Below are 26,782 nucleotides of genomic sequence, written 5' to 3'. Positions count from 1 at the left end.
CCGTTACGCTTGTCACACAGCACTGTGCTGTGGCCTCTGTCTATCATAGCCTGGAGATTTTTTCAAATGCTTTGTCATTTAGTCTTCTGTAACGGAGTTCTGATAGAAAAGATTTGTCTGCCCATACAGTGATCAGATCCAGTATCTCCCGTATGGTCCATGCTGGAGCTCTTTTTGGCTTTGGGACTGCATCGCCACCCGTGCTGATCAGCGCTCCACGCTGGCCAAACAGGAAATGAAATTCAAAAGTTCGCGGGGCTTTTCCTGTCTACCTGGCCAGTGCATCCGAGTTCAGATTGCTTTCCAGAGCGGCCACAACGGTGCACTGTAGGATACCGCCCGGAGGCCAATACCATCGATTTGCGGCCACACTAACCCTAATCCGACATGGCAATACAGATTTCAGCGCTACTCCTCTCGTTGGGGAGGAGTACAGAAACCGGTTTAAAGAGCCCTTTATATCGATATAAAGGGCCTCGTTGTGTGGACGGGTGCAGGGTTAAATCAGTTTAACGCTGCTAAATTCAGTTTAAACGCGTAGTGTAGACCAGGCCCCAGACACATAGGTTCTTACCCCAACTGATGGCCCAGCCATTGTTGTCTTAACTCATTTGAAGTGGGTACCTAAGAAGTCATAATATCTGTTTCATTGCTTTATGTTTCCTGGGTTCATTAATAACCCCTCTTTACAACATCCTTTGATTTGACTCTATTCATTCAGTCTGGCAGCAATATAAAACTGACCAGGGAAACAGGGTCATACCTAATGTTCCGAAGAAATAATACAGACATTTTCCCAGTTAGTCCCATTTATGCCCTTTGAATGGGGGTGGGCTGCTGAATCTGGGCCTTAATTCTTATTGTATTCTATAGCAGTTTTCCAGGGAGGTTGGGCAAAAAGCTGAAGAGCACAGGACAGGGATCAAGGCCAAAGGACAAGAAGTCTAAAATAATGGGCAAAAAACTAAAAATTACAGAGCAGTGTTGGATGGCAAAGAAAGGTGAGTAATTTTGTTTTATTTTAAATAAATCAATGGGTTGGTCAGAGAGGATTTCTCCTCTTGGGAGGGATACAAACTGAAAACAGTCATTTTCAGCCTATGGACCAAATTCTGCTCTCAATTACTCCTCTGTAATCCCACTATCATTGAAGAGATTGCACAGGTGTAACCTAGGACAGAATTTGGCTCAATGACTTTAGAACAATCCCTGTCCTCATTTTCATGATGCAGTGTCAAAGTAGGAACAGATTAATTAAAATAAGAAAGTCAATATCTGTCAATGAGTTCTTCTGAGGCTCAATGGTGCAAAAATATTATGCTTCCCTATAACCTGGGATCCGTGAGACAGTGTTCACTGTAAACTCCATGTCTCTTGGACAAGAGTAGAAGAGAGACTATGGATTCCTCACACTCCAGTGCACTGTAAATTCTATCTCTGTGCACACATAGGGAAAAGAAAGAGGATACTTAAAGGATGCCATGGCAGATTCTGATCCCAACAACACTTATATAAATCTAGAGAAAACCTATTGACTTCATTGTGGAAAGAAGAACTGCCATAACAGAGTGGCATCTTTAAAAAGCTGATGAAACAAGGTAGAAAAACAGTAAAGTGAGAGAGACATTAGCTATGTATTTAAGGCTAATTGAATTGAGCAAGAATGAGCAAATAGAATAAAAATGCACTTGAGAACAAAACAACACATTTTATGAAAAGTTAAAATATTAGAAAAACCAAGCTTACTCTAATGTGTGTACTTAGCTGGGGCTAATGATCATATCAGAGTCCAGACATTGAGATTTTGACAGAATTACTGGATATCAGTAGTAAGGCTGACACAGTGTACATCCACAAATGTTACAGGATCCCAACAACAAAAAAGCATGGTCCTATATTCCTAGGAACCTGAGAAGTATTTTTCTGTTAGACTAAATATGGAAGAAAACAAAAAAATAAAAGAAACAAAAACTTTATCTTCCCAGATTCCAGCCCAATCACACAAGCTCAGGGAAAACATCTGGCATTAAAGAGAAAATTTATTATTATTTTAGTATCCCTATTCTATTTATTTTAGCATGCTAAGTCACTTTGCAGAGTGAAGGTATGGTCCCTGCTCTGAAATGCTTACAAATGAAGGCCCAGGTCCTGCAGCTTGCTGCATGCAGGCAAATTGTGTCTGAGCAGAAGTCAGTGGGATTTCATGTGGATACAGCTGTCTACTCATACTCAAGATACAGTATCAGGCCTTAAAGCTTCAGTCTCTGATTGGGGTCTTATAGATTTGAATGGGATTTCAAAAGGGAGCAGAGAATTACACTAGAAGATTCTGATCAGGATCAAAGCTAAACAGACAACGTATAGATATAGACAACATACTGGTGAGTGTTGGCATGCAACAGCCAACAAATGACTCAGTGTTTATAGACCAGAGAGAACAAAAATGAACGTGTAGTAGCACATGGGTAGTTTAGAAAACACTATGGCCTCATCTGGAACAGGGCCACCCAGAGGATTCAGGGGGCCTGGGGCAAAGGAATTTTGGGGGCCCCTTCCATAAAAAAAAGTTGCAATACTATAGAATACTATATTCTCGTGCGGGTCCCTGCGAGTTCCGGGGCCTAGGGCAAATTGCCCCACTTGCCCCTCCCCCCCAGGCGGACTTGATCTGGAATGCAAAACTGAAGAGTCCCTCTTTATTTACTAGGCTAAAATGTGCATATTCTAGAATGTAACTTGCATCTACCCATTTGACTAACTCATATGAACCATCCTATAGATTTATGGAATAAGGGCATGGGGCAGCATGTTCATAACAATGACGGGACATCAATCACTATTCTCCCAAGGATCTGGCAGATCATTCAGTGGCAAATCTGCTAGTTTTAGTTAGAATTCAGATGAATTAGAATTGGTTTTCCAATTAATAATGTTACAGTCTTCACTTTGTGAACCATATGCCCATTGCAAATCATTCACACTGTCAGTTTAAATGCACATTTTTCCAGAACAACACTGATCTTTAGTGGCAGCCAAACTAAAGAAACACTGTTATTTTCCTACAGAGATGAAAGGGAACATAAGTATATGAAACACCAAATGGAAATGCAAAAGCAAAGAGCTAATTATCCTTTAATATGATACATGTATGTAGAACTGTTCCATTGTATTTATCTAGAATGATATTCACCTTCTTATTGCATAACATTCTCAAATTAAAAGATTGGGAGAAAGAGGCAGAAATATGTAAATATTTCAGACTACCTAAGAGTATGCCTTCACTACCGGCCGGATCAGCGGCCAGAGATCGATCCAGCGGGGATTGATTTATCGTGTCTAGTCTGGACATGATAAATCGATCCCCGAGCGATCTCCCGTCTACTCCTGTACTCCAGCTCGGTGAGAGTCACAGGCAGAGTCGATGGAGGAGCAGCAGCAGTTGACCTACCACAGTGAAGACACGGCAGTAAGTCAGTTTAAGTACGTCAACTTCAGTTATGTTATTCATGTAGCTGAAGTTGCGTAACTTAGATCAATTCCACCACCACCACCACCACCCCCAGTGTAGATCATGCCTAAGATTGGCTCCTCCAAGAAAAGAGTGAGATATTTCCCAAAGTGTGAGTAGCCAGGGAAGCCTATTACCTAGCTGTTGGTCAATAACAGAATTTCAAATAGATTTTAAGATCTAGTTCAGTGCATACTATGCAAAGAGACTGAGCAATCAATCATATTCAGGGGTTGAATTCAGAGCTGCTGAGCACCGCACAGCTCCTGTTGACTTCAGCACCTGTAAAAATCAGGTAATTGACTAGGTAAATAAAATACTTCGGATGAAACTAGATAATATTGTACTTACCTTTTGTATCGAAACACACCCATGAACTCAGAATAACCTGTTGCCTGTGAATTTGATGTTTTCTTCCCTTCTTGACTGTATTTTCTGGAAGCTGTGAATCCTTAAAATGCCACCCCCTGACAAAGAACTGAGAAATGGATATGTTAGTTATAGTTGACATTTCCCCATCCCCCACAGGGTGGTTAGAGGAACTGCAGATTGGAAGGTGAGTGTGGGCTGCAAAGTCCAGGATGAAGCAGCAGGAAGGAAGGTGAAAAGCAGCCAATAGTTTAGCTGTGAACATAGGGTTCAGTGTGGGCTAATCAGATCAGGAATTCCTCCCACACATTGGGGTTCTCAAACATGTTCAGACTGTGGACTGCATCTTAACAGATTCTCTTGTGGACCCTGTCATCGGTAGTTGCATAACATCCTTGTGACAACTACAGCTGCTGTTCAAATGGAAATGTGACAGTAAGAATATATTTATGTATCTTAGTGCAATGTGTTTTGTCCTTGGTGGGAGGGGAGGGGGAGAGAATGGATTGAACCACTCTGTTCACTTGTGCTCTTCATTTCTTTTCCATCTTCTCTGTTCTGTTCTTCTCAGCTGAAAGCAAGGAGAATCTGCATCATGTGGCCAGCTGGCTCTCTCTGCACCACCAGCAAATGTTCTACACATCGTAATTTGGGAACTTCTGCTGTAGATCACTAATGATCAAGCCCACCCTGGGACAAGCTCCCAGCTAGGAAAGTATAAGCAAGTGTGTGACCTGATGAGTGTAAAATGCTTAGATTGTTATGGCTAATAACAGCCATAATACTTTATCTAATGTGTTACCTAACTGGATTCGATAGCTGGCCAGATGCTAGACTTCATTTATTTTTGGTATGATCTGATCATTTGTGAGGAGAATGTAAATGACTTAAATCAGCATAGCAATTCTATTCAGTCATTTTACAATGTTGAAATTTAAAGCTCATGTCAGATTTATATATTATGGAAGCCAAAGTATTTTTTTAAAAAATCAAGTCTTTTTTATTAAAAGAAATCAGAATAGTCTGTTTTACTGGAGTTGAGATCCATTTTTAGGTGTATACAAAAATCACAGTGTACAGAATAAAAAGAACTTTAGGCTAAATCTGGGGCTGCATTGGTTAAATTGAGAGCAGAATCTTATCATTTATGAGGACGCAACAAGTTGTCCACTGTTTCAGTCATTTGTTGTTTTAATTTCTAAAGCAAGTATGCTGATTTATGTCAAATTGTCTCTCTGACTACGTCATCAATTAGCTATATAATATCCATCAGTGCAGATACCAATATTCAAAAGACACAAAGATGCTCCATGTGAGCAGACTCCTTTGTCATTCCCCCCCACCGGGGACCGATTAGTCAGTGGAGATCTGCATCTGCGTTCCCTTCAGCAGCACACATTCTGAGCATCTCATAATCTTTAATGTATGTATCCTCACAAACACTCCTGTGAGGTTGGGAAGTGTTATTATCTCCATTTTACAGATGATGTGCTGAGGCACAGAGCAGCTAAGTTACTAGCCCACGGTCAAACAGGAAGTCTGTGATGGAGCAAGGAATTGAACATGGGTAGCCTAAGTCAGTACCCTAACCACTAGACCATCCTTCTCCTGGGTGTGGGACTTTGCCTGTGTGGAAAACCTTGTAGGATCAGGGTTGAAGAGGTTTTATTTTTTTTCTCTCTCTAAGTCATGCTGCTTACACATCTACTACTGAAATATATAGAATGAATCCTGGATTGAACCCATAAATCTTTTCATTTAAATTCCATATGAGGTCAAAGAATTTTGGCTCACATATAGCTCTCTATAAATAACACACCCAGAGAATAATGTCTGAGGCAAAACAATATAATGAAAAGCACATGCATACAATGACATTTTTCAGTCAACAAATGCATTAACTGTATTTTCTGCAAGCGCATAGAAAGCTCTTTTAAAAAAAAGTTAATTGTTTAAAATAAAAGTGCTTTAAGGCTTTTCTGATATTTCCTTTTTCTTGCATTGATTTTCTTTTTCAAACTGTATTAAAAATTTAGTGCAAGTTTCCAACTTTTCAATATACCCTAAAACAATATAAGCATTCATTTAAAAATGTATTGAGATAAAATAAAGTAGTAATTAAGCTTTGTAGAAAAAGGTATTTTTAGATCATGATGCGGTACTTGTTGTAAAGCCTATTGGACTCAAAACTCCAAAAGCAATGTATACTAGGGTTGCCAACACTGTATTTCAGAAATATCGGACTGTTTTCTTAGCACCCCCACCTCACCCCTCCTCCTGATATAATAATAATAATTATTAATAATAATAATAATTAATTAATAAGCAGCAGCACTCACCTACCTTCACCAGGGATATTTCTTGCTGCTTTTTTCAGCAATCAGCAACTCCTGATCTTGTTGTACAGAGATGAAGAAATAGGGGACATCCCTTTAATAAGGGTGTTAGCAATCCTAATGTATACTGAGCATCCTCATTACTATACTAACCCTAAACATTTTTCCTCCTTTAATACCATGTGTAAGGTGAATGAGATACTAAAGGGGAACAGACCCTGGATCTCCTGACTCCTCATCCTCCACTTTTACCACTAGACATGCTTCCTCTCTTGATGAATGAAGCAGCTGTTCCCTGATGAGGAGAACTAAATGGCTAGGCTTTATACAGCATGTGCGAAGAGTACTGCATCACAAGATGGCAGAGGAGATGGCAAATGGAAAGCTGCAAGCAGACAAACAGCTCTGAAAGGCTCTCAGATGGCCTGTGGAGGGATAAATATTCAGGCTAAAGAAATGACTTTTATTTACATGACAAGGGTGCATAGGCATCACTTTTACAACCAGGGTTCAAATACAGGGAGTACCTCAACTTCATATGACAAGATTAACTAATTGATGCTTCTAAACATTTATCTCAATCCTACCAGAATGCCAGGAGGGAAATCCACAGCAACTGCATCCAAGACTAATATTCTTTTTGTGACAAAGATTTTCATTATTGTTTCAATAACTGATTATTGGCATGGAAGTTCTAAGCATCTCTGTATAGAAAACTGAACAACAAAACATTTTCAGGAAATTAACTTAATCTTTGTCCATTTAAATAGTGGCTGTTCTACACATTTCTTCATTTCTGCCAATGAAACCAAAAATTTTAAAGATCCACCACGTAAAAAGAACCCTGAAACTCAATCAAGTTTAAAGTTTGAGTACAGGATTACATTTAGTCTTCTATCTAAGTAAAGTAAATCCTGCTCTTCAGAGCTGGATTCTTGCACAAAGACATCAGACTGATATGCTAACAAGTAGAATCTATGGTCTCACACCCATTTTACACCATATTTATACTGCCCTAGATATCAGTGGAGTTACTCCAGATTTAAACAGGTGTGAGACTATAGATTCATAGAGGTCTGAGTCTTATTTACATTAAGGCCCCTATAGACCACTCTACATTTATATCCATTATTAGACCCCTATACAATGCAAAAGGGCCTCAGTGTACATAAGAATTGGGCCCATAGATTATCAGGGCAGAAGAGTCCATTGTTGTCTCCTTCTGTGTCCTCTGGTGTAACAAAAGCTGCAGAATTTCATTCAGGAAATCCTGCAACAAGCCTAATAACTTGTGGTTGAACTAGATCATGTATTTTAGAAAGACAGCCAGTCTTGATTTAGAGATTTCACTTGATGGAGAGTTCATCATATTGTAAAATGACATGACAGAGCAACTTACCAACATACATGCCCAAAAACCTCATCAATGTCAGCGCGCCATTGTACACTCCCTAGGACAAAGGGCTTTGACCTAATCAAGGCTCCTCGGTGGTACTGCAATACCACATCCTTTAGTAAGTTGTTCTGATCATTAATTACTCTTTGGAGGGGAGGTTGTTTTGTTTTTTAATTGTGAATCTGATCCAACATGTCTGTCCTTCAGCCAATGACTTACCAAGTTTGATGTCCATTCCCAGTGTCATGAAGAAATTCTTCATGCAGCGCATCACTAGTGACACTTCTGATCATCACTGACCATTTTGTGCACTGTTCACTGTTCTCAGTTTCTCTGATCCCGTGCACAAGATGGTCTGTCAAAACGCTCAGATGGAAATGAATATACAAGCAAACACCCGCATATTAACATCACACAAAATCATGAAAATTTACTAGACCAGGTGCAAAAATCTGTTAATTAGTCTTTACTTTGATGATGGTGATAAAGAAAAGAATGAATGTTATTTTACTTGTTAGTCAAAAGACATTACTCAGCCCAGGCAAATGGACAAGTAGAATTTTCACTGGCTAATTCACACAGAATTATCCTATATGAACTGCTTTACTAAAAAATCAAAGACACTATAGAATGTGAAAAATGAAACAATGTGCTTCTGCAATGTGCCTCTTTATTTTACTATATCCAAAATCAATCCCATCCTGATCAGTTTTCATTTAGTCCTTTTGTGAGCTGTTTTCATTTATCTTCTACTTATCCATTATTCTAGTTAGTTTTTTCCACCCTCCATAGTATATTGTGCAGTACAATATTTGATATAAGTAGTATAATGTGTGTTTGTTTTTCTTTGTCTATTTGCTGACAGTTTGGCCTGGCATCTAATGCTGTGCTGTATACAAAGCAGCTTCTAGATTTTTATAAGACAATAATCATTAAGGCTTTTGTTGATTTGTTTGTTTTTGTTTTTGCCAGCAACTGCTTCAAAAACACAGGCTAAGATAGTGATGGCACAGGATGTGGGTGAAAAATTTGAGACTTGTAATAGATGTTGTGCCTATCTCCCGGCAGTTCTACAGAAGAACATTATTAGTATAAGGGTATAAATATCCACTAGTAATCAAAATCAAAATTTAGCCATCAAAATCTCAGAGCTAGTATTGACAACCCCTGAAAAAGGGGAAAATAAAGGAAACATTAATGGTAAAGTGTCTGTGCCATATTGTAAAACCCCATGTGGCCTTTTTCCGACTGCATGCACAAAAGAGTACATGCAAGAATGCACTAGTTTTGTGCAACTAATATGCACATGCAACTGCATACACAATCATAGTAACTGCACTTGCAAATCACCTGTCACTCCACTTGTGCATGCACTTCCCAAAACTGCACACCAGCTGGAGTTACAGCATGAATAAATTAGATGTTTAAATACATGTGGATTTTTTCACAAGGAACTACATGCACACAGCTCTAACTATCTTGCCATTAAGTCATGATATGGCTTCAGGGACTGGGATATAGGATAAGATATAGGGCTGGAACTTGTCTTCAACTATATTTAATTGGAGTAGCTCCAGGAAAGCCAATGGTGTTAGGCAGATTGGCACATATTTAGGATCTGGAGCCCAGAATATATCACCACCAAATCACTTGTTTGAATCCATCTTAAATCATTTGTAACTGGAAATTATTCCTCTCCAATGGCATATACGAAATGAATCTGACATCCAAGCCCGCAGCCTCAAAGGCAGGAGTCAACTTTTAAAAACTGCCAGGGCTCCCATCTCTAACTGGTAGCCCTTATTGACGGTCTCAGCAGAGAATGACTGGAATGGAGCCTGAATGATCCTCTCCCAGATGTAGTTCCTGTATAGGTCCATCTGCAAGCTACGCTGCCAATAACTGTACTACTATACCTGTTTTGTAGGTCAAAAGAGGACCTTAGTTCCCAGTCATTCATAGGGAATACAGAGGTGATTTATTTTACTGGTCTTTACTTTTAAAAACGTTCTGGACTGAATGATCATGAGAGATGCTGGGAGGTCTTTTCCTTATCTGTTACCTATGACAGGGCTAAAATATAATATGATACATACCTACTATGTATGTAGGGCTCATTGCAATAATGGAACCATCCAATGCTACTTTCAGCAGAGCCTTGAATTCTCAGAGAAGCACATTCTGAACAGATAAAACTTCCCTTTTTAAAATACTAATTGTGCCTCAACCATCTGTAGATTTGCAAGGCCAAGGCAGGATGGGCATGAGGAACCTTCCCTTGACCTGCACTCCTTCACACAAACACAAGCCAGGCACAACTGCAGTTCCTGACTCTTCTGATTGCAAGGGCTGCAACTTGCCAGCATCCTCAAAGATGCCAAAGGAGATAGAAAGGAGGGCGGGATGAGCCTGCAGAGCTGGCTGGCCATGGATGATAGCAGGTGCTGCATCCCCCAATGCATGGTTTAGGGGGCATGCTCCTCCTGTATGAGGGGGAGCTCTGGGAGGTGTTCTTTCTGCTTGAGCCCAAATGCAGGTCTTCACTTTTAAAGGAACAATCTGGATCTAAATGTCTGCCAGAGAAGAGCTGTTGGGAAATGAAACTACTGCTAAATGTCCTTACTCTGGCAGTTTAAATGCAAGCAGCAAGCCTGTGACATGTTTAAATGCAATCAGTCATATTTTACAACACATCCAGAATCATCGTGGTAGCATGCGTAGTGTCCTAAGAAGAGGTGTAATGTGGCACTGACCCACCAAGTCTGAGAATTCTGGTAGCTGCATTTTTATAAACTGAATTCTGAATAATTGGGAGCTCATTAAACAAGTTGTTACATTACTACTTTCTAATGATAAAAGCACTGCCTAAAATGCACAATGCAGCTTTAGAAAGTGGATCTTTGGCGAATACTGAAAGACTCAGTCGCTGCTTGATTTTGACACTCAGGCTACGTCTACACTTGGAGGGATGTGAATGACTCCCATCTCACATCAACATACTCATACTAGAGCTCCGTGATCTAGCTGCACTAAAATAGCAGCGTAGCTGTGACAGCAGGGACGGCAGTGAGCAGTGTCAATGGACTGGCCACCCTGCATGTGTACCCCTGGAGTCCAGGCAGATTTGTACACAGGTGACTGGACCATCCTGTCACAAAAATACTCATTCTACTGTAACTACACTATTTTTAATGAGCTAGCAAGAGTTTGCCTACATAAGCTGGGAATCACACACACACCCCGCCCCAGCTCACAGTGTACATGTAGCTTCAGAAGGCTGGTGTAAACTGGAGTAGCCCCGCTGACTCCAATGGAACTATGTTGATTTACACAAGCTAAGGATCTGGCCTTCAAACTTTGAGCACTTAGAAATGCTCCTTTTTTATTTATTTATTTTTCCGTGACCAGTAAAATTCTGTGCTATTTATTTGGCAGCAGAACTCTCTATTGAGCAACAAAGGGTCAATAATATTTTAGCCTTTTCAGAATGTTGTTTTTAAACATGAGGGCTATATTTCTTTGAAATATGATAAGAATTGATAACACTGAAACCCATAAGAGGAAATAAAACTCAATGCCACACCACTGACCATAATGTTTTCATGCTAAAAAATTTCAAGTGGTAAAATATACAGTGCCCAGGCACCAAGCCAAGAATTTGTCCTTGAGGAAACTTCATAAAATATATATATATATATATGAGATCATGACATTCTCACTCATTCTAATAAACTGGCACTGACTAGCTACGAGTGAAACTTAACAAGTATTATACCAGAAGTGCCAACTCATTTTTGTAGATGCTTTTACAGAACCCCAATATATATATTGCACCAGAACTGCAGACAGCACAAGAACAATAGTCATGTTGGGTTTGGCAGCCACTAGTAAATAATATGCAACTTTCCGAAGGGCAACCTCTCAATTATGGAGTGCTTTAATGTCAAGCTTCAATTTCTTCCAAAACCAAGAAATATTTACAGTTGGCTGGCTGCAAACATTGACAACAATTGCAGTCATGGGATTTAAAATTACTGGTGTTCTCTGACAAAGAGTACAGACTTTTTTCAGAGATTCATAGCAGCTAATTTCAAAGCATCTGGAATAACTGCTGAAGCTGGTATTTATAAAATCCTAACAAATGTGATACAAATTGAAAAAATCTGTTCTCAGTTAAAACCCAGAGAACGCAATTGATTTGCCTTCCAATTAATTTTGAGGTATTTACTGATGGTAACGTTCCCAAATCAGGATGGGGAAAATAAAGGAGAAAATTCAAAAGTCATCTAATAATTTCCAGGATCAGCTTTTTGCTGGAGTGTGCAGAAATCATCATCAAATCCCGAAACTCCATTCTACCTATATGGGAAAGAGATGTGGGGTCCTAAAGGCCAGGGGAGAAAACTAGAGAGGAAAGAGAGAGAAACACATTGTCAAAGGGAGTTTTAAATCAGGATGACAAACAATTTCAAAAGACTTCAGCAAGTAAACAGCAAAACCAAACCAGCTGTAGCACTGGCACCTGGCTATCTGACTACTCCATCTGTCCAGTATCGTGACCTCCAATACTATGGTCCTTCCCTTCTTTGCTCTGTATGAATCCTTTTTCAGTTGTCTCTCATTGTCCCCTTGTTCACTTTTCCAAGCTGCACACTGTTCTCATATCATTATCCCAGCCCTAGTCTTAGCTACTTTCAATTAATGGAACCTCTGTTTATAAATTTTAAATGAGTTCAGTGAGCTCAGAAAAATAAAACTAAAAAACCCATTCCTCCTCTTGCATGGAATTGCATCCATTCAGTCCACTGTCTCATTGTTTCCTCAGGCAAGAATTTCCTGTGAGTAGTTTCCCCTTTGTCCTAAATCAAATGATAATCTTTGAAACTATTTAGCATTTGCTTTTATACTAACTTCAATGGGAATTCAGGATTAGATTCAACCCTACTCCCGCTGAAGTCAATGGGAGAAATTCTCATTCATTTCAATGGGAACACGTTATGTACCATTTGAAAATGTCATACCAAGTCCACTCCGTAGTGCTGCAATCTAACAGTTTAAGCATCTAAAAATTCTTATGGGTGTGAGAAATGCTTTCTAAAATCAGAAGACACCTTGCAAACTGTCTCTGCCTGACATCACCCAGCTCAGTGGGAACTTTTCAGATTGCAATCTGTCTCCTTGATGTACGCTGTGACAATGTCCTCTGTCTCCACTGTCCAACACAGCATGTGATGATCCATAACCACTCTGAGTGCTCACAATCCACTTTGACACAATGTTGAAGCACACCGGTTGCAGTCACAGGAATGCCTGATTATCTGGCACTGCAAGGCAGGTAACAGAGAGACATTTCCAAAATCTGAAATCCAGACAGGATACATTTTCATTTTAAATAACCCCGAAGTCCTATGGGCAACAATGGAAGTAGCCCACATGATAGCAACCATTGTCCCTAAATTCCATAATTAGCCTGATTACTAATGGAAGTGATAACCTTGCTGACCGCAGTGTTGTAGCCATGTCAGTCCCAAGACCTGAAGAAGAGCTCTGTAAATTGAAAAGCTTGTCTCTCTCACCAACAGAAGTTGTTCCAATAAGAGATATCACCTCATCCATCTTCTCTCTCTAATAACCTTGCAATCAGAAGAGAGGCCCTAAAGCAGAGTGACTATTGCAGTCATTGGCTGGAATATGCCAGCTGTGGCACTCTAGCAAACAGGAGTAGGTACTAATCACAGCGTTCTAATTTAATATCATCAATGTCCTTGGGGAGAACAATTTAACCAGCAGCTTGAGAAAGACAGAGAGGAAGGAAGGAAGGAAGGAAAGAGACTGAGTGGCACTAAGTTCCTTGAGACTGTCCAGCCTGACATTGATGAGGTCTCAATATTTAGTCTCTTCCATGAGCTGCTGCTGATGGAGCTCAAATTAGATTTGAAATATTAAGAGAAAGTAAATGTAATAAATATAATAATTGAAGTGCAGTTTCTCATATATTATTTCTTATTTGTTGTTCATGTGAAATGTGCTGTTTAAGTATAATTACCAAAAGTGGACATGTTTTAATTTAAGTATCAGAGGGGTAGCCGTGTTAATCTGGATCTGTAAAAGCATGCATCCAACAAAGTGGGTATTCACCCACGAAAGCTCATGCTCCGATACATCCGTTTTAATTTAAGAAGTTTGTGCCTCCTTCTATTCCACCCCTTGTGCTTAGGACAGACTGTCTAATAATCTGCTTCATTCTATAACAAGCTCCTGAAAAACCTTCTGTATCACGAAGCATTGTAGTTGTTAGGACTAATAGTTACCATGTACTCGTATTATACTCTGTTGTCCTGTATGCTACTCAGTCTAGCCTTTTTTTAGCTCATAAACACTTTGGAACAGAGATTGCATAATTAGCTTAGTACATTTATGGATTGTAAAATGATGTTTGTGCTTCTGGCATTGTAGTATATAAATAATAATTAATACTATGCTTATAGAACCGCCTGAATTTCTTGACTCTGGAGTCACTCCACATTAAACTTGTGTCCTTCTGATCCCTGGACTGTAATTTCCTATATGACTTCAAGTGTCCAAATTCTCAATTTACACAAGATGAAGTCAACTGACTTGCTCTGGTTTTACACCAATGTAACTCAGCACAGAGGCTGATCTATAATTAGACATCTCTGGCCTTTAGGGGGCAGGGAGGGCACCCTGAAGTTTTTCAGAGGAGTGCCATCTATTAACTAAGGCTAGGAGTTTGATTATAAATAGCGGAGAAGCCGCAGTAGCACAGGAAGAGGCAGCGAAGGCATGACTTAGCCATTCTGAGTCCAAAGGAGGGAGGTGTGTATTTGGCACAGCTCAGCCATGCCTCCGCTTATGCTACCCAAGGTAAGATGGCTACACTGCTATTTATGTTCACGCTAGTTCAGTGAGAGCTAGCACAACAATGTGTAAATGAGCAAAGGAATCACACCCCTAGCTCATAGTATAGACATAGTCGAAGAGATTGATTCTGATTATATTTTCCGGTCATTTCAAAAGAGATCAGGTGGTGGATAAGGGAATAGTGATCAAACTACAGGCAACTCTTGTACCCTGAAATTTTGTAACACTATCCAATTCCATAAAAATCTGTTGAATTAAAATATGGGCACATTAAAAAAACAATCTTTTCTGGAGTACATATTAAGGGCCCAGCCGTTCAACACTTATTATTTACATTGGTTTCATTGATGGCGTGATAGTAGGCACATATGCCCAACAGCAATTCTTGTCAGGATTGGATCCTAATTTTCTATAATATAAAAGTGTTAGGTGTACAAAATTCATCATTTCTCCAGCACAAATACAGCAGTATTATATTCACTAGATTGTGCCACGTGCTTCACAGGGAAGTAGGGGAAACCCATGGTTTTGAGAGACCGAAAAGTAGGCTGGGACCCTTATTGACATCTTGTAGCAACTTTAGTGAAAATAATAAACTATTCATCACTACCGAAAAATCATCTGGAATTCAATGTTATTAAATCATGACTGCTAAATACTGCAGTGGATTAATGGACTAGCTTATGTCACGTCAGAATGGAAAATGAGTTTGGTGTTTATTATTCAGAGACTTTTGTCCAATTTTTTTAAAAAAAGAGCACATGGATTTGCAGGAACCAGCCCAGACTCCATTTTAAAATATACATTATTGTTTTCTAATCTTTAATGAAAAGTGAGCTTCACACTGCCAGTTAAATATGCATTTAACAATTTCTGCTCCTGTTATTCAGTTTAAAATCCCTTTGCCTTTATGTATGTTTGTGTCTTTGTTTCTGTCACAAAACAACGTAAACTCTTCAGACGTACACAAAAAAATACAAATGGAAAAAGCCAACCCAGGTTGGCCAGGCACTGAGAAACACCTTTGACTGTGCTATACTGTAAATTTTGATAATATTTTTTACCCCGAAGTCTCTCAAAGTATGTTACAAATTATACAGAAGAATCACACTGCCCGGGAATGCGATGCAGCCGGTGAAACACATCAGCTGTTTAACAGTATGCAACAATCCTCTGTATGAGCTTAAGACACAAGGAAGATTGCTTTTGTAACTGAAGTAGCAGTGGAAATTAAGAACACAGTCAAGATTGGGGCATCATTTCAGAAGAATTTGGGGGATGTAGCAGTCAGTATATAGAACATTATAAATGATTATATTATATCATGCAAAAGCTTGGTGTGTTGTGAGGAGAAAGAGGAAGACATAATGGCTCATATAGACCTAGGAAAATTCTGGGGTTAGGTGGACAACTGCTCCCCTTGCTGCATAGCAAATGACAGCCCTTGTCAGGACACTTGCATTAACTGCCCTATTCTGGTAAAAAGTACCAGGAGATCATTAATGACCATAAGCAATCATGATTCAGTTATATATCTCCTCTAAAAGACACTACAGAACACACTGCCCTACAGCCTCATAGAGGGGGGGAAAGAATGGAAAGCAGATACAAGATGCGCTTAAAATACAGTATGTTAGAATTCAACAGAATGGTGTCTGGGCCCTGATTCTGCAAGCCAATTAAGTATGTGCCTAACTTTAAGCATAGGAGAAGCCACACTGAAAGGAAAGCCTGCTATTAACATCAATAGGTTTTAGAACAGGCAGAGCAGTGCACTCGACCACAGCAGTAAATTAATCATTACTTGCACACAAAACAGCATGAAAGTGGCGTGCAGCGAGGTATCTTTAATATAAAAGAAATAAAATTTACCTTAACTGTGACTAGAAGGAATGTTTTTTTCCCTTATATTATAAGGGAAATCTGAAGTATTTAACAGATAATTGTTGGATTTATATTTAAAAATGCCTAGTTTCTATATTCAACTTATTTTAAAATCAGCTTCAAGAACCAAATAACATTGATGTAAAATAGAAGATTTCATGTTTTGTAACATCTGACAAAATGTTTTATGAAGAAACAACATTAAAAATCTATGCACACTGTAATGAATTAACTACCTAGGCCATACTGTGTCATCAGTTCTTAGGCAGAATGCAACATTGATTACTGCCTAAAAATTGATAGCACGCTTTGGCTATTTGTATTCAGAGTGATTTTGTCTAGTATTTTTGGCCCAACATTTAGGGAAAAAACAATAAAAATACTGTAAAGCCAAAAATGAATCTAAGTATTTTCAATTTTTTTTGTTTGAAATTTCTAATGCAAACCATTTTTCTTGGGTAGTTGCATTCCCTTGCAGTGTTTCCAATCCAAACATTGCAGTATAGGCCTATTGCTTGATTCCCAGAGCATGAAGCTGATTAGAAACAAAAAGAAGAAAGTAGCCCTTTAATAGGAAATTAGACATTGAATTAATTTTTAAAAAGCCATCATCTTTCAAATCAAGTTTATGTTATTCAGTTTAAATAGAATTTTTTAATCTTGTTTGAGACAATTTATATTCCTTGACTGCCCACTCAGCTATGTAGTTACGTAAAAGAGGCCTCAAAAAATATTGGTAAGGCAATTCTGACTTGTGTAGTATAAAAGAAACACAATTTACCCAGTATAAACTGCCCTCTGCTAAAATTACACTTCCCTGGTTAGCTGCTGAGTTTTGTATTGGGTCACATTTAAAGTAGTTTCCATGAACAGTGTTCACCCCACAGTAGTTCATTTGAGTTACAACAGAATATTCTCTTTCTCTCTTTTGGAAGTTACAGAAGTCCAAATCACAACTCCTGTAGAACTACCTGCTGGTCGGATTCTTGAGAAAGGGAGACAGCAAACACTGCAAAAATTGCCTCAAGGAACTTTCTTTGGATTGTTTCAGCATGGCAGATGGGGCTTGCTCCTCCCCCTCTACAGCTCCCCCATGATCAGCAGGACAGCAGAGTCCTCCATGCCAGCTCCAGGACCCCTTCCTGATATTCCTTCCCCCATCCATCACTCCTCACACAACTTTATAGGGATAATCCTTTGTGAAGGACCTCACAGAAGAGTTAACGCGTCCTGAGACTGCAATACCTTTGTTAACTTTCCAATGGGGTTGGGAAAATGGCAGAATACACTTCTTCCTGCCCCCACTTCTAGCTTGTCCCTCTCCAGCCCTGGATCCAAGAGGGATCTCTGCAGGGTTTGGCACAGAAGTGGTGGCTGAATCTCCCTCCCTCTGCACAGAAAGAAGGGCAGCCATGTGGAGGGAACATTTGCATTCTTACAGCTGGTCAGAAATGTGTCCTATTTGTCTATTTCAATTCTGCATCTGTTATGTGTATAAGGTGCTAATATTTACACTAAGTCTTCCCTCTTCCACACTGTGACAATGAACAATTCAGTATTAGACTGAAAGGACCAACATTAACCCTGGTGTAACTCTATTGCAGTGTGTTGAATTACAGCGGGGGCGACTTTGACCCAAAGACAGCATACATTTAATGTGCTGAGCCAATCTGACTGTAGGCTAAATTTAGGCTAAATTATATATCCTGAAAGACTGCAAATAATTTGGCGATAAAACTGTGACAGAAATAAAATGACATGTTTTTAGATTTATGAATGAAAAAATACTGTTATATTTGCATTTCATTTTGAAATATGCCACATTGCTTACTAGTCCTTTCAAATATTTTCATCTTGTTAGAAAATGGTAGTTCTATCATCTCTTACAATGTGATTCACAATTAGGGGTATATATTTCCTCTGTCATGGCAGAAAACATTTTAAAATTCAGCATATACAACAATTAGTCTATTTAATGTATCTCGAATTATTTTATTATATTGTGTAATGGTAGATTATCAGCATATTACCTATAAAGAATTTCTTTCTAATGAGGATTCCTATCTACTATTAATTCTGCTGAGCAAACCACTCAGGCTGCACAAAAGGAAATCAATGCTTTTAATATTATAGGGTGAAAATATTTTCATAACACACAGCAGACAGTGATCAATTAATCATACGTTTTTAAACTAGATTGAGTCAGGGAGAACATCTCACCACTTATGGCCCTTGCTTTTCAAACTATTAAGCCAATCCTACTTCCATCAAAGCCAATGGCAAAAATCCCTTGACTCCAGTAGGATCATAACTAGGGGTCAAATACTGAGATGCTTACTCAGTTTTTATTTGGTATTTCAAGAAACAAAACTCCTGCAGAAGTCAATGGGAGTTTGCCTGTCAAGGAATGAATAAAAACTAAAGCCAAGCTCATTACCTTAGATTCACACATTCAGTCATTTTCATTGCACCATCTCCTCCTCCTCTGGACTCTGTGAAGGCCCCCCCCCACACACACACACACAAACCTCCCACATCCACAGGTCCAGAGTCTGGGAAGTGGGAGAGGGCAGAGCCAGGAGGATGCATATCATCTCCCCTCCAGTCCTTCACAGAGCCCCTCTCTGCAGAGATTCCCCTGCACTATCAGAGGCCGCTGCAGCCATAGAGAATCCCCGGAAGTGCAACACCAGTGGAGCCACATTGTCGGGAGCCAGAGGCACCTGTGACTGGAGTGGATAATCCAAGCCTCCCATGATTCCTCTGAGATCTACAAAGTTTGGAGGTGGTCCCCCTTGACCCATTTCAGGAGAGGACAAACCCAACCTCATGATACAGTAATAGGGGAGGAACTCTGTGAGTGAAACCTCTTGAAGGTTTCTTCCCACAGCCCGCCCCATCAATGGGCTACACTGTGGTAGCGGGCAATCTGGGACACTGACTGTTCGGCCCATAGTATCAGTGACCATTTCCCCTTAATGATTCCTCAGCCTACCAAGAAGTTTTCTAACTAGGCCAAAACCACACAGCTGAGGTAGTGTCAAACATCGAAGTCTCAAAAAAACAGGTTGCAAAGGTTGTGATATTATTCACCGGCTCCTGAGGAATATAGGTTTGAATGTCAGTGGCAACACCCCTATTAAGTTCAATAGGAGCAGGAGAAGGCCCCATATTTACTTCAAGAATCTCAGAAGCCCTTTGGCAAATTTAACCACTGTGTTAAAAAAATCAATATCTTCTTTGTTTAATCAAGTATCTTCTTATCACTCTAAATGATAGGCCATAAATATAAAATAACAGAACATAAAACTCTCAGAATGGAAATAACTGTAGGTGGTTTGAAAAGAACAAATGCTGTGTTTACACAATTAAGTGCAGGATTCACCAAGCACTGATCAATATTATTATTTCCTATACAATCTGGCTCACTGAATTTGTGCCTACATAGCTCTACCTTGTTTGCAGAAAGCTGTGAGAGGAAAATCAAGTCTAGTATGAAATATGCATCAATATGTGCAAAACTGAACAAATGTCAAGTGAATGGGATTGTTTGTGTTATTTTACCATAGAACAAAAAGTAGCCAGAGATCCATAAAATCAATTCAGCCAAAAATGTCAATTACAGTGGCACAAATGTCATGTAACCACATAAGGATGCAATTAAACACAGAATTTCCCATGAGTTATAGGATTTAAATTCTCTCAACTCCTTTTGCCAATAGCAAACATAAAACCCAGGTAATCTCAGTTTTTGCAAACATATCCCCGTAAGCAAATAAATGTAACACTTAAAACACGGTCCCTGTAGCCTAAGGCTTACATAGGGGCATTTTATATTTCCAATATCAATAATTCTTCCCATGAGCTGCATTTTACATACTCCTTCTGAAAAAATATTTGTATGGCAGGCACAACTGAAACCATAGTTCTCGTGTTATATCCTCCTTTCAGTGTTCTCTTTTTGCAATACTGGTCCTGATATGAGACTACTGGATTACATTTACCATTTTCATTATATTCCACTGGAATCAATTTAAGGATAACAGATTACAAGAGTTATCTTAACTGTAAATGAACTCAAACTGCAGTCTTTAAACTGGACACTCCCAATAATCTCTGCACTTGGTGATTTTTAATAAAGAGGAACCTGCACCAGAACTATGCTTGGGTTTGGTTGTTTTACAAAACTGACACCTAGTCTCTAATTATGGTTCTACATTTTCCATTAATTTTACAAATTAATAGAGCTATGCCAATTTACACTAGATGAACATCAGACACATAGTTCTTTTGTTCTGTTTTATCATCTAGAAATTGCACTGATGCGCTCTTATCCTTTCCCCAAACAAAGACAATACTTCTGTACAGTGTATAGTGCCAGAGCTAAAGAAAGTGCTATGATGAGAGATGGACCCAAGCTGCAATGTTTGTAACCATATCCATATCTGTTTAGTTCTGGGGCATGGGGGCCCAGTCCTGCAAAATGTTACATGTCCTCACAAGCAGCCCTCTCCATCCAGCACAATTAAGTATTTGGTTGGGGGCCAATTTCTAATTAGGATATGCAGACTGTATTTTTTTCAGTAGGGAAGAGTGGGAAGGAGAAGAGAATCTCCAGAGCATTTCTTGTGAGAAGTGTTCCTCAGAATAACAATATGTGGTAAAACAGAAATACGATCTATATTAGGTTATTTCAGGCAAAAGTTATTTATATTCAACCAACAGCCATTTTAATTCTACTAGGAAAAAAGATGGTTGGAACGTCACAAAATACAGCACTGAACCTCTCTGTGACTTGAAACATCAATGGTTATCTTAGAAAAGAACAATTCCTGGCAAGATCTTCCTTAATACATGGATTTAAAGTAAATTCCCCAAGTGTGCAAAACAGATCAGTAATATAAGACAGTTCACTGTTTGATGAGAGCTGCATCAGGTGGAGAAATCCAACCTTAGTTGTTTTCAACAGCTTTTCACATAGTCCACGAAACCTGCTAACAGACGGTATATAGATCCGAGCAATGCAGTAGCACTTATTCTTTGTGTCTGGGCTGAGCAGTTCCTTCAGCTGAAGCAGTAATCTGCAAATGATATCAACAAGCAATCCTTCTAATTAAGTTTAACAGGACTTTTATTGTATCCCTTCTTTCCTCTAAGGACTGCATGCCAGTGATACCGAACACAAACATATCATTCAGCACCACATTAGTGACATGCAGTCAAAGGACTTGAGCTAGTCTCTCTCTATGAAAAATTGGGTCGCTTGGGAAAAAAAGCTTTAATTCTTTACAACATAAAAGGTTACCCATTAGAAATGAGAAGGTTAAACATATTGCCTTGCAAAGGCACCTAACAAATCAGTATCCAGAGGCAATTGTTAGCCTCTCTAATAAACCATAACTCATTCTTAGCCATAGTAACCAAAATAAAACAAACCTTCAGTTTTATGTTTAGTACAGTGAATTTTGGAAGTTCTACTGACTTTGGGTGAAATTCTGGGCTCAGTTTATGTGGCCTCCTGGGACTCATTCACTCCCAGAAAGCCATATAAACAAAGTGCTCTGTAGGGTAAGTGACCGTGGAGATGGTCCACTCAACAGCACTATGTTCCATGAGTAAGTGCTTTTCAGCTGCTGGGATGTGAGGAAACCTATTCCAGCTAGCAGTCCTGTGCAAAATTTTGCCTCTTCTTCCCCCTCTTTCTACTGGGTCACAGATGGCTGCAGTAACCTGAGAGAAGCTCGTCTGTGGGGAAGGGAAAGAAAAAAGAGGGGACTGAGATTGGGTTTGGCTTCTCATGCTTTTATTTCAAATCCACATAGCAGGGGAACAGTCATGGTGGAAAGGAGTTCTCCCCTTACCTCACATCCCCACAGCTTCTGACAGCTCTTTTGTGTGTTTTATCTGAGCTGCTTGGTTGACATGTCCATTTCTGACTCAAGCTTTTGGAAAGGACTGGGGCTTGCCAGCTGATCAGATTATTCATGATCACCTCAAAATGGGAACCTTCTGCTAAGGATAAATGGAAAGATCCTTAGCTATGGAGCCAACAGGGACCCAAAAGTTCTTAAGGGCTCCCTAGTATTCAAGCATACTGGATAGTACTGCAAGAACTGCATCCACTGACAGATATCAGAGAACTATGCATCTGACTATCTACTTCCATATACAATTACCCACCTGCATGTATAAATATTGGGGGTAGAAAGGGGCACAGCCACTGTGCCCTGCTTTGAAAATTTGACCTTCTGGGCCCAACCCTCCATTTACACAATTGGGTTTATTTTGCCATGCAGTATCTAATTTTCAAGCAGTATAGACCCCTCCATCCCCCAGACAAGAAGGTCAGCCTTAAACATCTTCCTGCCTAAGATACCATACGTGGCATTGTTAGTCTTTCCTGGATCACTTGAAAATTAGGTATGGCCTCTAACATCTACTGGGAGATTTTTTTCTGTTTCATGAAACTCACACAAAGTCCTGCTTTACTAAATCCCAGGGGATCATGACTTCCACATAGAATTCAGTCCATTTTTAAACACTTTCTCAAAAAGCTTACATCATTATCATCACAATGAAATACAGAGCAAATAGGTTCCTTTATAACACACATTAATAGATCACACATTAATTACTAGACAAAACTCCTGAAAACATTTGTATGGCAAAACAAGTTACCCTCATGTCTAATGTAACTGTCCCCAGTTGTCTCAGCAGGGACTTTTAGTAAATGCGCAGAAAAAAATCCTAATAGGCTCAGTGGAGAGTTGACAACACTACTCATGACTCCATCACACCTTTCTAGTATTTAGGAAATTCATTAATTATTTCCCAGCCTTCCCAGTAACAAAGGATAGCATCTTTAGGACCACGATACCCATCATTCAGCAGCTGAAAAATAGCTTTGCCTTTGAAGGCCCTCTGGCACATCAACACAATTAGTTTTAAACAAGTACCAAAACACATCAGGAGGAATGATAACGCCACAGGAATCAGCAAAGCACACTTACAAAAAGAAAACTGGGTACTAGAGGGACAGCAAACAGGGCCTATAGAAAAAGATCACACTGTGATCATGGCAGCCAAATATTAGGAGTAGCAAAATGTTCAGTGATTGTTTACTGCATGGTACTCAAGGATATGAGAAATTCACATTTTCCAGTTTGCCTAGGATGGCACAAATCTTAGCACTGGAACTAAATCTTGGAGCTAGTCTAAGCAAGATGTAACAAGCAGGGTTCTCAATAAACACCCAATACTGGCTTTTATAGCACCACAAAACTCCCATTCATTTCACAGGGAGGTCCAGGTTTACAATCTGATTTCAGTGGGAGCTATGGGTGTCCAGCAATGCAATATAGCTCAAAAAGATTTAAAATGTTTTTCAAACAATGCTACACCAAGATGGCTGACCACTGAGCAAGTTCCTTAAATCAGATATATTTCTCCATATAATAAAACAACCCAGTTCCTGTCTGCAAATATTGTGAATTGTTTCTTCAGTCACCTCTATTAGAGGTAGCTCAAATCCAATGAAAAACAGGAAGCATGGAAGACCTGAAAAGCTACAAAATCTTTTTCTTTTCTGACATAGTAAAATAATCAGTGTAATCATCAAGGTCAATATTTTCAAAAGTGACTGAGTAGTGATTTTGGCCATCTCAGTTTTAGGCTAACAGTTTGAGACACCTTAAAAGGCAGGTGCACAGTGCTTACTGAAAATCAGGCCTCTTCAACTTCTCTCAACTTCACCAAAAATATGAAGACACCCAAAATCACTAGTCATTTTTCAAAATCTTTTCCCACTCCTTTTTCTGCAGGCAAAACAATTCCTTCATGTCACAGAGCAACAGATATAAAGTACAAAGAGTTTTTTTGGTTGGTAGGTTCCACTGAACTGACTCCATTTACTTTGTGTACTTCATACCATATTGCATTTAGAAGCTATGAAAAATGCTAATTCTCTGTAACACTATGAATAATAAAAAAACTTTACTAAACATAAATTACACTTCTTGCCTTCAAACATACTGTATAAAAATACAATTTATTACAGCAGATGCTCATGAATTAAAAGGCAAAAACCCAACAGTTTGGTTTAGAAGATTCTCATAGAAGATTTAGATCTTGAACAGCCTCTCTATTACTGCAATTTTTATGACTTTCTATCTTTTTATGACTTGTGATCCATAGATCCTGGATCACCATAGCACCTATAAATAACTAATGGAAATAAATGGATGCAGAAGTAAATCCTCAAGTATAAATTGCTATATAATACCTGAACTATACTATTTGTGGTGAGGAAGATACATGCCAGAATAACATTTATCTAAAGCTTCTCATTTGGCATACAATAAAATACAACGATGCTCTTTAAAAATGCAAACAATTTTTTTTAAAAAAAACCCAGACCAATCCCAGTTATATCATATACTTTTCTCACTGTGTATATCTGTAGCTAGCATTTCAGAAACGCAAGAAGTCTTTAACTGAAAGACTAATACTCTTTAGCCTCCTTCAACCTCAGACTATACAATATGCAAAATTTCTGCCATGTCATGCTGCCTTGCAAAAATGAGTGCTAAACAGGCTTATTTTGTTCCTTGTGCTGGAGCTCTTCCTACAAGATGCTCAGCATCCTAAAATCCTGTTGAAGTCAGAGCAAGGAGAGGGCACTCAGCACCTTGCAAGATGCCCATTTAATGAGCCCTTTAAAGAGGTAGTGCTTATTGCAACTGCTCTGAAATGTAAAGCCCTTTTCATATACTTGCATTAGAGTGAAGTGTTGTACATCATCCTATTTGGGCAGGAAAACAAAAGGTACCTTTAGTTCACATCGATTGTCTTTTGTAGGTTTCTGTACTCGGGCTCCACTGTGCAGGAGGAAACTGCCACTGACTCCCTGAATTCATTATAAAGCTGTATCAATATAAAACCAATAATGGAGGGAAATGAAACAATGTTTATACAGTACATGTAACACACCCCAGAATAGACATAGTGGGCTCAACTCTGCTCCTATCAACATTAAGGACAACCTCCCATTGATTTTAATGGGAACAAGATCAGGCCATATTATATCAGTATAAATATAAACTACAAATATGAACTGCATTCGCAAATTATGTAGTAATATTTTCAATAGTTGATAAAGGGCCCAGTCTTCTACTCACTAAAGACAATAGTTTTAACATTGGCTTCAGTGGGATTAGGATTAGACTCAAAAACAGCATAACTAAACTAAACTAAATTAAAAGAATAGCAATGACACTGTATAATTTTGGTTGTATTTCCATCATCAATAAATATTTCTTAAGGCCATGATGTGATAATTTGGGAAATTCAATACGGCAAGTCCCACCATCAATTTCAAAGGGATCTTCTCACATTGAGTGTTTTAAGACTAAGCCGGGGGTGAAAATAACTTAATGGGTTTACCGGTACACAGGGCGGTCGGGGTCCTGGGCAAGGTGGAGGGGCAGCTCTGGGCCCCCAGAAATGGTGGGGCCTCAGGCAGAAGGGGCAGGGCTGGGGCCAGACTCCCCCAGCCAGCCTTTCAGTGCTGCACGACCTGTGCCGCCCAGAGCTCCAGTGGTGATTTAAAGGGCTGCCAGAAGCCCCGGGCCCTTTTAAATCGCCGAGCCATAAGGCAGTTGCCCCTTTTGCCCCCTGCATCAGCAGCCCTGCCAGTATGGTCAGCTGTGTACCGGCGGCCACTTTCTTACCGCTACCGGACTGTATCGGCTTACTTTCACCTCTGGACTAAGCCCAAATTTAATATTCGCTAGATTTTATTTTTATTGATAAGACTATCTCTTTCTATGTCAAAGCTCTTTTTGATGTAACCTACAAAATCAAATGCACCCTCCAAAAATAAACATAAAAATCCCAGCAGCACACAAAAGAGAAATAAAGAAGAGCTGTATCCATCTTTTTCCACATACCCCAGTAAAAAAATTTCTGACATTGCAGCATTAACAGTTTTGTTTAAGAAAAATATGACTGTGCAGTATTTTTGAGCACCCTAAGGAGAAAGCATGATCCATTACTTAGTGTGCTAGTTTAGGACTTCTGAGATGTAGGTTCAAATTCCTGCTCCACCACAGACTTCCTGTGTGACCCTAGGCAAATCACAGTCTTCCTATGCCTTAGTTCTCCATGTGTAAATAGGGACAATAGCATGTCCCTACCATACAGGGTTGTTGTGAGGGTATAAACATTAAAGATTATGAGGTGCTCAGATACTACAATAATGGGGATCATGTAAGAACCTGAATTTGACATAATTTATAAAGTAATGACATTTGTAGTTGCAAACTTCCTTTAACCAACTGCTCCCTAATTTGGTTTCAGTGGCAACACTGTGCTTGCACAATTGAAGGAATAATTAAACACAAAACTTTT

Source organism: Gopherus flavomarginatus, chromosome 5 (genome assembly GCF_025201925.1).
Source record: "Gopherus flavomarginatus isolate rGopFla2 chromosome 5, rGopFla2.mat.asm, whole genome shotgun sequence".
NCBI classification, from domain to species: domain Eukaryota; kingdom Metazoa; phylum Chordata; order Testudines; family Testudinidae; genus Gopherus; species Gopherus flavomarginatus.
Note: the sequence above shows the minus strand (reverse complement) of the source record.